This window comes from Saccoglossus kowalevskii (assembly GCF_978046115.1).
Source record: "Saccoglossus kowalevskii chromosome 4 unlocalized genomic scaffold, keSacKowa6.1 SUPER_4_unloc_1, whole genome shotgun sequence".
Lineage (NCBI taxonomy): Eukaryota > Metazoa > Hemichordata > Enteropneusta > Harrimaniidae > Saccoglossus > Saccoglossus kowalevskii.
The window spans coordinates 622,970-635,100 of NW_028188616.1; the positions used below are offsets into that span (position 1 = coordinate 622,970).

The window sequence follows — 12,131 nt, forward strand, 5'->3', positions numbered from 1 at the left end:
TAATGCTTCGGCTATGCAAAAAATCATGGAAAAAACGTTAGTATGTACGGTGAAATAAAAATGTTCATTAGCCTACTGCAGGTGGTATTCCCAGCCGGTCTCCCACGCAAATACTAACCACGCCCGATGCAGCTTAACTTCAGCGATCGGACGAGAACTGGTGTATTCTGCAATGGTTTGGCAGTAGGCTGAATATTCGTCGGAATTGGATGTAATTTAATACTTCGGCTAGGCATCAAATCCCGGGAAATATGGTATGTACGGTGGAATAAAAACGTTGATAAGCCTACTGCACGTGGTATTCCCAGCCGGTCTCCCATGCAAGTACTAACCATGCCCTATGCAGATTAACTTCAATGATCAGACGAGAACTGATGTATTCTGCATTGGTTTGGCAGTAGGCTGAATATTCGTCGCAATTGGATGTCATTTAATGCTTCGTCTTGGCAAAAAATCATGGGAAAAAGTTAGTATGTAATGTGGACTAAAAATGTTCACCATCCGACTGCACGTGGTATTCCCAGCCGGTCTCCCATGCAAGTACTAACCATGCCCGATGCAGCTTAACTTCAGTGATCGGACGCGAACTGGTGTATTCTGCAATGGTTAGGCAGTAGGCTGAATATTCTACCGAATTGTATGTCATTTAATCCTTCGTCAAGGCAAAAAATCATTGGAAAAAGTTAGCATGTAATGTGGAATAAAAATGTTGATGAGCCTACTGCACGAGGTATTCCCCGCCGGTCTCTCATGCAAGTACTAACCACGCCCGATGCAGCTTAGCTTCAGTGATCGGACGAGAACTGGTGTATTCTGCAATGGTTTGGCAGTAGGCTGAATATTTGTCGGAATTGGATTTCAATTAATGCTTCGGCTAGGCAAAAAATCACGGGAAAAAGTTGGTATGTATGGTGGAATAAAAATATTGATAAGCCTACTGCACGTGGTATTCCCAGCCGGTCTCCCATTCAATTACTAACCACGCCCGATGCAGCTTAACTTCAGTGATCAGACGAGAACTGGTGTATTCTGCAATGGTTTGGCAGTAGGCTGATTATTTGTCGGAATTGGATTTCAATTAATGCTTCAGCTAGGCAAAAATTCACGGGAAAAGGATAGCATGTACGGTGGAATAAAAATATTGATAAGCCTACTGCACGTGGTATTCCCAGCAGGTCTCCCATGCAAGTACTAACCACGCCCGATGCAGCTTAACTTCAGTGATCGGACGAGAACTGGTGTAATTTGCAATGGTTTGGCAGTAGACTGAATATTCTTCGGAATTGGATGTAATTTAATACTTCGGCTAGGCAACAAATCCCGGAAAAACGTTGGTATTTAAGGTGGAATAAAAATGTTGATGAGCGTACTGCACGTGGTATTCCCAGCCGGTCTCACATCCAAGTACTAACCACGCCCGATGCAGCTTAACTTCAGTGATCAGACGAGAACGGGTGTATTCTGCAATGGTTTGGCAGTAGGCTGAATATTCGTCGGAATTGGATGTGACTTAATACTTCGGCTAGACAAAAAATCCCGGGAAAAAGTTAGTATGTACGGTGGAATAAAAATGTTGATGAGCCTAATGCACGTGGTATTCCCAGCTGGTCTCCCATGCAAGTAGTAACCACGCTCGATGCAGCTTAACTTCAGTGATCGGACGAGAACTGGTGTATTTTGCAATGGCTTGGCAGTAGGCTGAATGTTCGTCCGAATTGTATGTCGTTTAATGCTTCGGCTATGCAAACAATCCCGGGAAAATGTTAGTATGTAATGTGGAATAAAAATGTTGATGAGCCTACTGCACGAGGTATTCCCAGCCGGTCTCCCGTGCAAGTACTAACCACGCCCGATGCGGCTTAGCTTCAGTGATAGGACGAGAACTGGTGTATTCTGCAATGGTTTGGCAGTAGGCTGAATATTTGTCAGAATTTGATTTCAATTAATGATTCGGCAAGGCAAAAAATCAAGGGAAAAAAGTGGTATGTATGGTTGAATAAAAATGTTGATAAGCCTTCTGCACTTTTTAATCCCAGCAGGCCTCCCGTGGAAGTACTTACCACGCCCGATGCAGCTTAACTTCAGTGATCGGACGAGAACTGGTGTAATTTGCAATGGTTTGGCAGTAGGCTGAATATTCGTCGGAATTGGATGTAACTTATTACTTCGGATAGGCAAAAAATCCCGGGAAAAAGTTAGTATGAACGGTGGAATAAAAATTATGATGAGCCTAATGCACGTGGTATTCCCAGCCGGTCTCCCATGCAAGTACTAACAACGCTCGATGCAGCTTAACTTCAGTGATCGGACGAGAACTGGTGTATTTTGCAATGGCTTGGCAGTAGGCTGAATGTTCGTCCGAATTGTATGTCGTTTAATGCTTCGGCTATGCAAACAATCCCGGGAAAAATTTAGTATGTACGATGGAATAAAAATGTTGATGAGCCTAATGCACGTAGTATTCCCAGCCGGTCTCCCATGCAAGTACTAACCACACCCGATGCAGCTTAACTTCAGTGATCGGACGAGAAGTGGTGTATTCTGCAATGGTTAGGCAGTAGGCTGAATATTCGTCCTAATTGTATGTCATTTAATGCTTCGTCTAGGCAAAAAATCATGGGAAAAAGTTAGCATGTAATGTGGAATAAAAATGTTGATGAGCCTACTGCACGAGGTATTCCCAGCCGGTCTCCCTTGCAAGTACTAACCACGCCCGATGCGGCTTAGCTTCAGTGATCGGACGAGAACTGGTGTATTCTGCAATGGTTTGGCAGTAGGCTGAATATTTGTCAGAATTGGATTTCAATTAATGCTTCGGCTAGGCAAAAAATCACGGGAAAAAGATAGCATGTACGGTGGAATAAAAATGTTGATGAGCGTACTGCACGTGGTATTCCCAGCCGGTCTCACATCCAAGTACTAACCACGCCCGATGCAGCTTAACTTCAGTGATCGGACGAGAACTGGTGTATTCTGCATTGGTTTGGCAGTAGGCTGAATATTTTTAGCAATTAGATGTCATTTAATGCTTCGGCTATGCAAAAAATCCCGGGAAAAAGTTAGTATGTACGGTGGAATAAAAATGTTGATTAGCGTACTGCACGTGGTATTCCCAGCCGGTCTCCCACGCAAGTACTAACCACGCCCGATGCAGCTTAACTTCAGCGATCGGATGAGAACTGGTGTATTCTGCAATGGTTTGGCAGTAGGCTGAATATTCGTCGGAATTGGATGTAATTTAATACTTCAGCTAGGCAACAAATCCCGGGAAATATGGTATGTACGGTGGAATAAAAATGTTGATAAGCCTACTGCACGTGGTATTCCCAGCCGGTCTCCCATGCAAGTACTAACCATGCCCTATGCAGATTAACTTCAATGATCAGACGAGAACTGGTGTATTCTGCATTGGTTTGGCAGTAGGCTGAATATTCGTCGCAATTGGATGTCATTTAATGCTTCGTCTAGGCAAAAAATCATGGGAAAAAGTTAGTATGTAATGTGGACTAAAAATGTTCACCATCCGACTGCACGTGGTATTCCCAGCAGGTCTCCCATGCAAGTACTAACCACGCCCGATGCAGCTTAACTTCAGTGATCGGACGAGAAGTGGTGTATTCTGCAATGGTTAGGCAGTAGGCTGAATATTCGTCCTAATTGTATGTCATTTAATGCTTCGTCTAGGCAAAAAATCATGGGAAAAAGTTAGCATGTAATGTGGAATAAAAATGTTGATGAGCCTACTGCACGAGGTATTCCCAGCCGGTCTCCCTTGCAAGTACTAACCACGCCCGATGCGGCTTAGCTTCAGTGATCGGACGAGAACTGGTGTATTCTGCAATGGTTTGGCAGTAGGCTGAATATTTGTCAGAATTGGATTTCAATTAATGCTTCGGCTAGGCAAAAAATCACGGGAAAAAGATAGCATGTACGGTGGAATAAAAATGTTGATGAGCGTACTGCACGTGGTATTCCCAGCCGGTCTCACATCCAAGTACTAACCACGCCCGATGCAGCTTAACTTCAGTGATCGGACGAGAACTGGTGTATTCTGCATTGGTTTGGCAGTAGGCTGAATATTTTTAGCAATTAGATGTCATTTAATGCTTCGGCTATGCAAAAAATCCCGGGAAAAAGTTAGTATGTACGGTGGAATAAAAATGTTGATTAGCGTACTGCACGTGGTATTCCCAGCCGGTCTCCCACGCAAGTACTAACCACGCCCGATGCAGCTTAACTTCAGCGATCGGATGAGAACTGGTGTATTCTGCAATGGTTTGGCAGTAGGCTGAATATTCGTCGGAATTGGATGTAATTTAATACTTCAGCTAGGCAACAAATCCCGGGAAATATGGTATGTACGGTGGAATAAAAATGTTGATAAGCCTACTGCACGTGGTATTCCCAGCCGGTCTCCCATGCAAGTACTAACCATGCCCTATGCAGATTAACTTCAATGATCAGACGAGAACTGGTGTATTCTGCATTGGTTTGGCAGTAGGCTGAATATTCGTCGCAATTGGATGTCATTTAATGCTTCGTCTAGGCAAAAAATCATGGGAAAAAGTTAGTATGTAATGTGGACTAAAAATGTTCACCATCCGACTGCACGTGGTATTCCCAGCAGGTCTCCCATGCAAGTACTAACCACGCCCGATGCAGCTTAACTTCAGTGATCGGACGCGAACTGGTGTATTCTGCAATGGTTAGGCAGTAGGCTGAATATTCTACCGAATTGTATGTCATTTAATCCTTCGTCAAGGCAAAAAATCATTGGAAAAAGTTAGCATGTAATGTGGAATAAAAATGTTGATGAGCCTACTGCACGAGGTATTCCCCGCCGGTCTCTCATGCAAGTACTAACCACGCCCGATGCGGCTTAGCTTCAGTGATCGGACGAGAACTGGTGTATTCTGCAATGGTTTGGCAGTAGGCTGAATATTTGTCGGAATTGGATTTCAATTAATGCTTCGGCTAGGCAAAAAATCACGGGAAAAAGTTGGTATGTATGGTGGAATAAAAATATTGATAAGCCTACTGCACGTGGTATTCCCAGCCTGTCTCCCATTCAATTACTAACCACGCCCGATGCAGCTTAACTTCAGTGATCGGACGAGAACTGGTGTATTCTGCAATGGTTTGGCAGTAGGCTGAATATTCATCCTAATTGTATGTCATTTAATGCTTCGTCTAGGCAAAAAATCATGGGAAAATGTAGCATGTAATGTGGAATAAAAATGTTGATGAGCCTACTGCACGAGGTATTCCCAGCCGGTCTCCCGTGCAAGTACTAACCACGCCCGATGCGGCTTAGCTTCAGTGATCGGACGAGAACTGGTGTATTCTGCAATGGTTTGGCAGTAGGCTGATTATTTGTCGGAATTGGATTTCAATTAATGCTTCAGCTAGGCAAAAATTCACGGGAAAAAGATAGCATGTACGGTGGAATAAAAATATTGATAAGCCTACTGCACGTGGTATTCCCAGCAGGTCTCCCATGCAAGTACTAACCACGCCCGATGCAGCTTAACTTCAGTGATCGGACGAGAACTGGTGTAATTTGCAATGGTTTGGCAGTAGACTGAATATTCTTCGGAATTGGATGTAATTTAATACTTCGGCTAGGCAACAAATCCCGGAAAAACGTTGGTATTTACGGTGGAATAAAAATGTTGATGAGCGTACTGCACGTGGTATTCCCAGCCGGTCTCACATCCAAGTACTAACCACGCCCGATGCAGCTTAACTTCAGTGATCAGACGAGAACGGGTGTATTCTGCAATGGTTTGGCAGTAGGCTGAATATTCGTCGGAATTGGATGTAACTTAATACTTCGGCTAGACAAAAAATCCCGGGAAAAAGTTAGTATGTACGGTGGAATAAAAATGTTGATGAGCCTAATGCACGTGGTATTCCCAGCTGGTCTCCCATGCAAGTAGTAACCACGCTCGATGCAGCTTAACTTCAGTGATCGGACGAGAACTGGTGTATTTTGCAATGGCTTGGCAGTAGGCTGAATGTTCGTCCGAATTGTATGTCGTTTAATGCTTCGGCTATGCAAACAATCCCGGGAAAATGTTAGTATGTACGGTGGAATAAAAATGTTGATGAGCCTAATGCACGTAGTATTCCCAGCCGGTCTCCCATGTAAGTACTAACCACACCCGATGCAGCTTAACTTCAGTGATCGGACGAGAACTGGTGTATTCTGCAATGGTTTGGCAGTAGGCTGAATATTCGTCCTAATTGTATGTCATTTAATGCTTCGTCTAGGCAAAAAATCATGGGAAAAAGTTAGCATGTCATGTGGAATAAAAATGTTGATGAGCCTACTGCACGAGGTATTCCCATCCGGTCTCCCATGCAAGTAGTAACCACGCCCGCATCGGCTTAGCTTCAGTGATCGGACGAGAACTGGTGTATTTTGCAATGGCTTGGCAGTAGGCTGAATGTTCGTCCGAATTGTATGTCGTTTAATGCTTCGGCTATGCAAACAATCCCGGGAAAATGTTAGTATGTACGGTGGAATAAAAATGTTGATGAGCCTAATGCACGTAGTTTTCCCAGCCGGTCTCCATGCAAGTACTAACCACGCCGGATGCAGCTTAACTTCAGTGATCGGATGAGAACTTGTGTATTCTGCAATGGTTTGGCAGTAGGCTGAATAATCGTCGGAATTGGATGTCATTAAATGCTTCTGCTAGGCAAAAAATCATGGGAAAAATTAGTATGTATGGTGGAATAAAAATGTTGATAAGCCTACTGCACGTGGTATTCCCAGCAGGTCTCTCATGCTAGTACTAGCCACGCCCGATGCAGCTTAACTTCAGTGATTAGACGAGAACGGGTGTATTCTGCAATGGTTTGGCAGTAGGCTGAATATTCGTCGGAATTGGATGTAATTTAATACTTCGGCTAGGCAAAAAATCCCAGGAAAAGTTAGTACGTACGGTTGTATAAAAATGTTGATGAGCCTAATGCACGTGGTATTCCCAGCCGGTCTCCCATGCAAGTACTAACCACGCCAGATGCAGCTTTACTTCAGTGATCGGACGAGAACTGGTGTATTCTGCAATGGTTTGGCAGTAGGCTGAATATTCATCCTAATTGTATGTCATTTAATGCTTCGTCTAGGCAAAAAATCGTGGGAAAAAGTTAGCATGTAATGTGGAATAAAAATGTTGATGAGCCTACTGCACGAGGTATTCCCTGCCGGTCTCCCGTGCAAGTACTAACCACGCCCGATGTGGCTTAGCTTCAGTGATCGGACGAGAACTGGTGTAATTTGCAATGGTTTGGCAGTAGACTGAATATTCGTCGGAATTGGATGTAATTTAATACTTCGGCTAGGCAACAAATCCCGGGAAAAAGTTGGTATGTACGGTGGAATAAAAATGTTGATGAGCGTACTGCACGTGGTATTCCCAGCCGGTCTCACATCCAAGTACTAACCACGCCCGATGCAGCTTAACTTCAGTGATCGGACGAGAACGGGTGTATTCTGCAATGGTTTGGCAGTAGGCTGAATATTCGTCGGAATTGGATGTAACTTAATACTTCGGCTAGGCAAAAAATCCCGGGAAAAAGTTAGTATGTACGGTGGAATAAAAATGTTGATGAGCCTAATGCACGTGGTATTCCCAGTCGGTCTCCCATGCAAGTACTAACCACGCTCGATGCAGCTTAACTTCAGTGATCAGACGAGAACTGGTGTATTTTGCAATGGCTTGGCAGTAGGCTGAATATTCGTCCTAATTGTATGTCATTTAATGCTTCGTCTAGGCAAAAAATCATGGGAAAAAGTTAGCATGTAATGTGGAATAAAAATGTTGATGAGCCTACTGCACGAGGTATTCCCAGCCGGTCTCCCGTGCAAGTACTAACCACGCCCGATGCGGCTTAGCTTCAGTGATCAGACGAGAACTGGTGTATTCTGCAATGGTTTGGCAGTAGGCTGATTATTTGTCGGAATTGGATTTCAATTAATGCTTCAGCTAGGCAAAAATTCACGGGAAAAAGATAGCATGTACGGTGGAATAAAAATATTGATAAGCCTACTGCACGTGGTATTCCCAGCAGGTCTCCCATGCAAGTACTAACCACGCCCGATGCAGCTTAACTTCAGTGATCGGACGAGAACTGGTGTAATTTGCAATGGTTTGGCAGTAGACTGTATATTAGTCGAAATTGGATGTAATTTAATACTTCGGCTAGGGAACAAATCCCGGGAAAAAGTTGGTATGTACGGTAGAATAAAAATGTTGATGAGCGTACTGCACGTGGTATTCCCAGCCGGTCTCACATCCAAGTACTAACCACGCCCGATGCAGCTTAACTTCAGTGATCGGACGAGAGCGGGTGTATTCTGCAATGGTTTGGCAGTAGGCTGAATATTCGTCGGAATTGGATGTAACTTAATACTTCGGCTAGGCAAAAAATCCCGGGAAAAATTTAGTATGTACGGTGGAATAAAAATGTTGATGAGCCTAATGCACGTGGTATTCCCAGCCAGTCTCCCATGCAAGTACTAACCACGCTCGATGCAGCTTAACTTCAGTGATCGGACGAGAACTGGTGTATTTTGCAATGGCTTGGCAGTAGGCTGAATGTTCGTCCGAATTGTATGTCGTTTAATGCTTCGGCTATGCAAACAATCCCGGGAAAATGTTAGTATGTACGGTGGAATAAAAATGTTGATGAGCCTAATGCACGTAGTATTCCCAGCCGGTCTCCCATGCAAGTACTAACCACGCCGGATGCAGCTTAACTTCAGTGATCGGACGAGAACTTGTGTTTTCTGCAATGGTTTGGCAGTAGGCTGAATATTCATCGGAATTGGATGTCATTTAATGCTTCGGCTAAGCAAAAAATCTCGGGAAAAAGTTAGTAAGTAATGTGGAATAAAAATGTTGATGAGCGTACTGCACGTGGTATTCCCAGCCGGTCTCACATCCAAGTACTAACCACGCCCGATGCAGCTTAACTTCAGTGATTGGACGAGAACGGGTGTATTCTGCAATGGTTTGGCAGTAGGCTGAATGTTTGTCGGAATAGGATGTAATTTAATACTTCGGCTAGGCAAAAAATCCCGGGAAAAGTTAGTACGTACAGTGGTATAAAAATGTTGATGAGCCTAATGCACGTGGTATTCCCAGCCGGTCTCCCATGCAAGTACTAACCACGCCAGATGCATCTTAACTTCAGTGATCAGACGAGAACTGGTGTATTCTGCAATGGTTTGGCAGTAGGCTGAATATTCGTCCGAATTGTATGTAATTTAATACTACGGCTAGGTAACAAATCCCGGGAAAAAGTTGGTATGTACGGTGAAATAAAATTGTTGATAAGCCTACTGCACGTGGTATTCCCAGCCGGTCTCCAATGCAAGTACTAACCATGCCCGATGCAGATTAACTTCAGTAATCGGACGTGAACTGGTGTACTCTGCTTTGGTTTGGCAGTAGGCTGAATATTCGTCGAAATTGGATGTCATTTAATGCTTCGGCTAGGCAAAAAATCATGGAAAAATGTTAGTATGTACGATGGAATAAAAATGTTCATCAGCCTACTGCACGTGGTATTCCCTGCCGGTCTCCCATGCAAGTACTAACCACGCCCGATGCAGCTTAACTTCAGTGATCGGACGAGAACTAGTGTATTCTGCAATGGTTTGGCAGTAGGCTGAATACTCGTCGGAATTGGATGTCATTTAATGCTACGGCTAGGCAAAAAATCATGGGAAAAAGTTAGTATGTAATGTGGAATAAAATGTTGCTGAGCCTACTGCACGTGGTATTCCCAGCAGGTCTCTCATGCTAGTACTAGCCACGCCCGATGCAGCTTAACTTCATTGATTGGACGAGAACTGGTGTATTCTGAAATGTTTTGGCAGTAGTCTGAATATTCATCGGAATTGGATGTCATTTAATGCTTCGGCTAAGCAAAAAATCTCGGGAAAAATTTAGTATGTACGGTGGAATAAAAATGTTGATGAGCCTAATGCACGTAGTATTCCCAGCCGGTCTCCCATGCAAGTACTAACCACACCCGATGCAGCTTAACTTCAGTGATCGGACGAGAACTGGTGTAATTTGCAATGGTTTGGCAGTAGACTGTATATTAGTCGAAATTGGATGTAATTTAATACTTCGGCTAGGGAACAAATCCCGGGAAAAAGTTGGTATGTACGGTAGAATAAAAATGTTGATGAGCGTACTGCACGTGGTATTCCCAGCCGGTCTCACATCCAAGTACTAACCACGCCCGATGCAGCTTAACTTCAGTGATCGGACGAGAGCGGGTGTATTCTGCAATGGTTTGGCAGTAGGCTGAATATTCGTCGGAATTGGATGTAACTTAATACTTCGGCTAGGCAAAAAATCCCGGGAAAAATTTAGTATGTACGGTGGAATAAAAATGTTGATGAGCCTAATGCACATGGTATTCCCAGCCGGTCTCCCATGCAAGTAGTAACCACGCTCGATGCAGCTTAACTTCAGTGATCGGACGAGAACTGGTGTATTTTGCAATGGCTTGGCAGTAGGCTGAATGTTCGTCCGAATTGTATGTCGTTTAATGCTTCGGCTATGCAAACAATCCCGGGAAAATGTTAGTATGTACGGTGGAATAAAAATGTTGATGAGCCTAATGCACGTAGTATTCCCAGCCGGTCTCCCATGCAAGTACTAACCACGCCGGATGCAGCTTAACTTCAGTGATCGGACGAGAACTTGTGTTTTCTGCAATGGTTTGGCAGTAGGCTGAATATTCATCGGAATTGGATGTCATTTAATGCTTCGGCTAAGCAAAAAATCTCGGGAAAAAGTTAGTAAGTAATGTGGAAGAAAAATGTTGATGAGCGTACTGCACGTGGTATTCCCAGCCGGTCTCACATCCAAGTACTAACCACGCCCGATGCAGCTTAACTTCAGTGATTGGACGAGAACGGGTGTATTCTGCAATGGTTTGGCAGTAGGCTGAATGTTTGTCGGAATAGGATGTAATTTAATACTTCGGCTAGGCAAAAAATCCCGGGAAAAGTTAGTACGTACAGTGGTATAAAAATGTTGATGAGCCTTATGCACGTGGTATTCCCAGCCGGTCTCCCATGCAAGTACTAACCACGCCAGATGCATCTTAACTTCAGTGATCAGACGAGAACTGGTGTATTCTGCAATGGTTTGGCAGTAGGCTGAATATTCGTCCGAATTGTATGTAATTTAATACTACGGCTAGGTAACAAATCCCGGGAAAATGTTGGTATGTACGGTGAAATAAAATTGTTGATAAGCCTACTGCACGTGGTATTCCCAGCCGGTCTCCAATGCAAGTACTAACCATGCCCGATGCAGATTAACTTCAGTAATCGGACGTGAACTGGTGTACTCTGCTTTGGTTTGGCAGTAGGCTGAATATTCGTCGAAATTGGATGTCATTTAATGCTTCGGCTAGGCAAAAAATCATGGAAAAATGTTAGTATGTACGATGGAATAAAAATGTTCATCAGCCTACTGCACGTGGTATTCCCTGCCGGTCTCCCATGCAAGTACTAACCACGCCCGATGCAGCTTAACTTCAGTGATCGGACGAGAACTAGTGTATTCTGCAATGGTTTGGCAGTAGGCTGAATACTCGTCGGAATTGGATGTCATTTAATGCTACGGCTAGGCAAAAAATCATGGGAAAAAGTTAGTATGTAATGTGGAATAAAATGTTGCTGAGCCTACTGCACGTGGTATTCCCAGCAGGTCTCTCATGCTAGTACTAGCCACGCCCGATGCAGCTTAACTTCATTGATTGGACGAGAACTGGTGTATTCTGAAATGTTTTGGCAGTAGTCTGAATATTCATCGGAATTGGATGTCATTTAATGCTTCGGCTAAGCAAAAAATCTCGGGAAAAATTTAGTATGTACGGTGGAATAAAAATGTTGATGAGCCTAATGCACGTAGTATTCCCAGCCGGTCTCCCATGCAAGTACTAACCACACCCGATGCAGCTTAACTTCAGTGATCGGACGGAAACTGGTTTATTCTGCAATGGTTTGGCAGTAGGCTGAATATTCGTCCGAATTGTATGTCATTTAATGCTTCATCTAGGCAAAAAATCATGGGAAAAAGTTTGTATGTAAT

At 43.9% G+C, this 12,131-nt stretch overlaps 53 pseudogenes; all 53 read right to left on the reverse strand.

Annotated features, from left to right (window-relative positions):
* Window positions 1-69: 69 nt before the first annotated feature.
* Window positions 70-189, reverse strand: LOC146728368 (5S ribosomal RNA; annotated as a pseudogene).
* A 94-nt stretch (window positions 190-283) lies between these two features.
* LOC146728369 (5S ribosomal RNA) lies at window positions 284-403 on the reverse strand (annotated as a pseudogene).
* Window positions 404-499: 96 nt separating this feature from the next.
* LOC146728370 (5S ribosomal RNA) lies at window positions 500-619 on the reverse strand (annotated as a pseudogene).
* A 96-nt stretch (window positions 620-715) lies between these two features.
* Window positions 716-835, reverse strand: LOC146728371 (5S ribosomal RNA; annotated as a pseudogene).
* A 96-nt stretch (window positions 836-931) lies between these two features.
* Window positions 932-1,051, reverse strand: LOC146728372 (5S ribosomal RNA; annotated as a pseudogene).
* A 96-nt stretch (window positions 1,052-1,147) lies between these two features.
* LOC146728373 (5S ribosomal RNA) lies at window positions 1,148-1,267 on the reverse strand (annotated as a pseudogene).
* Window positions 1,268-1,363: 96 nt separating this feature from the next.
* LOC146728374 (5S ribosomal RNA) lies at window positions 1,364-1,483 on the reverse strand (annotated as a pseudogene).
* A 96-nt stretch (window positions 1,484-1,579) lies between these two features.
* On the reverse strand, window positions 1,580-1,699 carry LOC146728375 (5S ribosomal RNA; annotated as a pseudogene).
* A 96-nt stretch (window positions 1,700-1,795) lies between these two features.
* LOC146728376 (5S ribosomal RNA) lies at window positions 1,796-1,915 on the reverse strand (annotated as a pseudogene).
* A 312-nt stretch (window positions 1,916-2,227) lies between these two features.
* LOC146728377 (5S ribosomal RNA) lies at window positions 2,228-2,347 on the reverse strand (annotated as a pseudogene).
* A 96-nt stretch (window positions 2,348-2,443) lies between these two features.
* LOC146728378 (5S ribosomal RNA) lies at window positions 2,444-2,563 on the reverse strand (annotated as a pseudogene).
* Window positions 2,564-2,659: 96 nt separating this feature from the next.
* LOC146728379 (5S ribosomal RNA) lies at window positions 2,660-2,779 on the reverse strand (annotated as a pseudogene).
* Window positions 2,780-2,875: 96 nt separating this feature from the next.
* LOC146728380 (5S ribosomal RNA) lies at window positions 2,876-2,995 on the reverse strand (annotated as a pseudogene).
* Window positions 2,996-3,091: 96 nt separating this feature from the next.
* Window positions 3,092-3,211, reverse strand: LOC146728381 (5S ribosomal RNA; annotated as a pseudogene).
* A 94-nt stretch (window positions 3,212-3,305) lies between these two features.
* On the reverse strand, window positions 3,306-3,425 carry LOC146728382 (5S ribosomal RNA; annotated as a pseudogene).
* Window positions 3,426-3,521: 96 nt separating this feature from the next.
* Window positions 3,522-3,641, reverse strand: LOC146728383 (5S ribosomal RNA; annotated as a pseudogene).
* A 96-nt stretch (window positions 3,642-3,737) lies between these two features.
* On the reverse strand, window positions 3,738-3,857 carry LOC146728384 (5S ribosomal RNA; annotated as a pseudogene).
* A 96-nt stretch (window positions 3,858-3,953) lies between these two features.
* Window positions 3,954-4,073, reverse strand: LOC146728385 (5S ribosomal RNA; annotated as a pseudogene).
* A 96-nt stretch (window positions 4,074-4,169) lies between these two features.
* Window positions 4,170-4,289, reverse strand: LOC146728386 (5S ribosomal RNA; annotated as a pseudogene).
* A 94-nt stretch (window positions 4,290-4,383) lies between these two features.
* Window positions 4,384-4,503, reverse strand: LOC146728387 (5S ribosomal RNA; annotated as a pseudogene).
* A 96-nt stretch (window positions 4,504-4,599) lies between these two features.
* On the reverse strand, window positions 4,600-4,719 carry LOC146728388 (5S ribosomal RNA; annotated as a pseudogene).
* A 96-nt stretch (window positions 4,720-4,815) lies between these two features.
* Window positions 4,816-4,935, reverse strand: LOC146728389 (5S ribosomal RNA; annotated as a pseudogene).
* A 96-nt stretch (window positions 4,936-5,031) lies between these two features.
* On the reverse strand, window positions 5,032-5,151 carry LOC146728390 (5S ribosomal RNA; annotated as a pseudogene).
* Window positions 5,152-5,246: 95 nt separating this feature from the next.
* LOC146728391 (5S ribosomal RNA) lies at window positions 5,247-5,366 on the reverse strand (annotated as a pseudogene).
* A 96-nt stretch (window positions 5,367-5,462) lies between these two features.
* On the reverse strand, window positions 5,463-5,582 carry LOC146728392 (5S ribosomal RNA; annotated as a pseudogene).
* Window positions 5,583-5,678: 96 nt separating this feature from the next.
* LOC146728393 (5S ribosomal RNA) lies at window positions 5,679-5,798 on the reverse strand (annotated as a pseudogene).
* A 96-nt stretch (window positions 5,799-5,894) lies between these two features.
* On the reverse strand, window positions 5,895-6,014 carry LOC146728394 (5S ribosomal RNA; annotated as a pseudogene).
* A 96-nt stretch (window positions 6,015-6,110) lies between these two features.
* Window positions 6,111-6,230, reverse strand: LOC146728395 (5S ribosomal RNA; annotated as a pseudogene).
* Window positions 6,231-6,326: 96 nt separating this feature from the next.
* On the reverse strand, window positions 6,327-6,446 carry LOC146728396 (5S ribosomal RNA; annotated as a pseudogene).
* Window positions 6,447-6,542: 96 nt separating this feature from the next.
* Window positions 6,543-6,661, reverse strand: LOC146728397 (5S ribosomal RNA; annotated as a pseudogene).
* Window positions 6,662-6,756: 95 nt separating this feature from the next.
* LOC146728398 (5S ribosomal RNA) lies at window positions 6,757-6,876 on the reverse strand (annotated as a pseudogene).
* A 95-nt stretch (window positions 6,877-6,971) lies between these two features.
* Window positions 6,972-7,091, reverse strand: LOC146728399 (5S ribosomal RNA; annotated as a pseudogene).
* Window positions 7,092-7,187: 96 nt separating this feature from the next.
* On the reverse strand, window positions 7,188-7,307 carry LOC146728400 (5S ribosomal RNA; annotated as a pseudogene).
* Window positions 7,308-7,403: 96 nt separating this feature from the next.
* Window positions 7,404-7,523, reverse strand: LOC146728401 (5S ribosomal RNA; annotated as a pseudogene).
* A 96-nt stretch (window positions 7,524-7,619) lies between these two features.
* Window positions 7,620-7,739, reverse strand: LOC146728402 (5S ribosomal RNA; annotated as a pseudogene).
* Window positions 7,740-7,835: 96 nt separating this feature from the next.
* On the reverse strand, window positions 7,836-7,955 carry LOC146728403 (5S ribosomal RNA; annotated as a pseudogene).
* Window positions 7,956-8,051: 96 nt separating this feature from the next.
* On the reverse strand, window positions 8,052-8,171 carry LOC146728404 (5S ribosomal RNA; annotated as a pseudogene).
* A 96-nt stretch (window positions 8,172-8,267) lies between these two features.
* On the reverse strand, window positions 8,268-8,387 carry LOC146728405 (5S ribosomal RNA; annotated as a pseudogene).
* Window positions 8,388-8,483: 96 nt separating this feature from the next.
* Window positions 8,484-8,603, reverse strand: LOC146728406 (5S ribosomal RNA; annotated as a pseudogene).
* Window positions 8,604-8,699: 96 nt separating this feature from the next.
* Window positions 8,700-8,819, reverse strand: LOC146728407 (5S ribosomal RNA; annotated as a pseudogene).
* Window positions 8,820-8,915: 96 nt separating this feature from the next.
* Window positions 8,916-9,035, reverse strand: LOC146728408 (5S ribosomal RNA; annotated as a pseudogene).
* Window positions 9,036-9,130: 95 nt separating this feature from the next.
* Window positions 9,131-9,250, reverse strand: LOC146728409 (5S ribosomal RNA; annotated as a pseudogene).
* A 96-nt stretch (window positions 9,251-9,346) lies between these two features.
* LOC146728410 (5S ribosomal RNA) lies at window positions 9,347-9,466 on the reverse strand (annotated as a pseudogene).
* A 96-nt stretch (window positions 9,467-9,562) lies between these two features.
* On the reverse strand, window positions 9,563-9,682 carry LOC146728411 (5S ribosomal RNA; annotated as a pseudogene).
* A 311-nt stretch (window positions 9,683-9,993) lies between these two features.
* LOC146728412 (5S ribosomal RNA) lies at window positions 9,994-10,113 on the reverse strand (annotated as a pseudogene).
* Window positions 10,114-10,209: 96 nt separating this feature from the next.
* LOC146728413 (5S ribosomal RNA) lies at window positions 10,210-10,329 on the reverse strand (annotated as a pseudogene).
* Window positions 10,330-10,425: 96 nt separating this feature from the next.
* LOC146728414 (5S ribosomal RNA) lies at window positions 10,426-10,545 on the reverse strand (annotated as a pseudogene).
* A 96-nt stretch (window positions 10,546-10,641) lies between these two features.
* Window positions 10,642-10,761, reverse strand: LOC146728415 (5S ribosomal RNA; annotated as a pseudogene).
* A 96-nt stretch (window positions 10,762-10,857) lies between these two features.
* Window positions 10,858-10,977, reverse strand: LOC146728416 (5S ribosomal RNA; annotated as a pseudogene).
* Window positions 10,978-11,072: 95 nt separating this feature from the next.
* On the reverse strand, window positions 11,073-11,192 carry LOC146728417 (5S ribosomal RNA; annotated as a pseudogene).
* Window positions 11,193-11,288: 96 nt separating this feature from the next.
* Window positions 11,289-11,408, reverse strand: LOC146728418 (5S ribosomal RNA; annotated as a pseudogene).
* A 96-nt stretch (window positions 11,409-11,504) lies between these two features.
* Window positions 11,505-11,624, reverse strand: LOC146728419 (5S ribosomal RNA; annotated as a pseudogene).
* Window positions 11,625-11,935: 311 nt separating this feature from the next.
* On the reverse strand, window positions 11,936-12,055 carry LOC146728420 (5S ribosomal RNA; annotated as a pseudogene).
* Window positions 12,056-12,131: the final 76 nt, after the last annotated feature.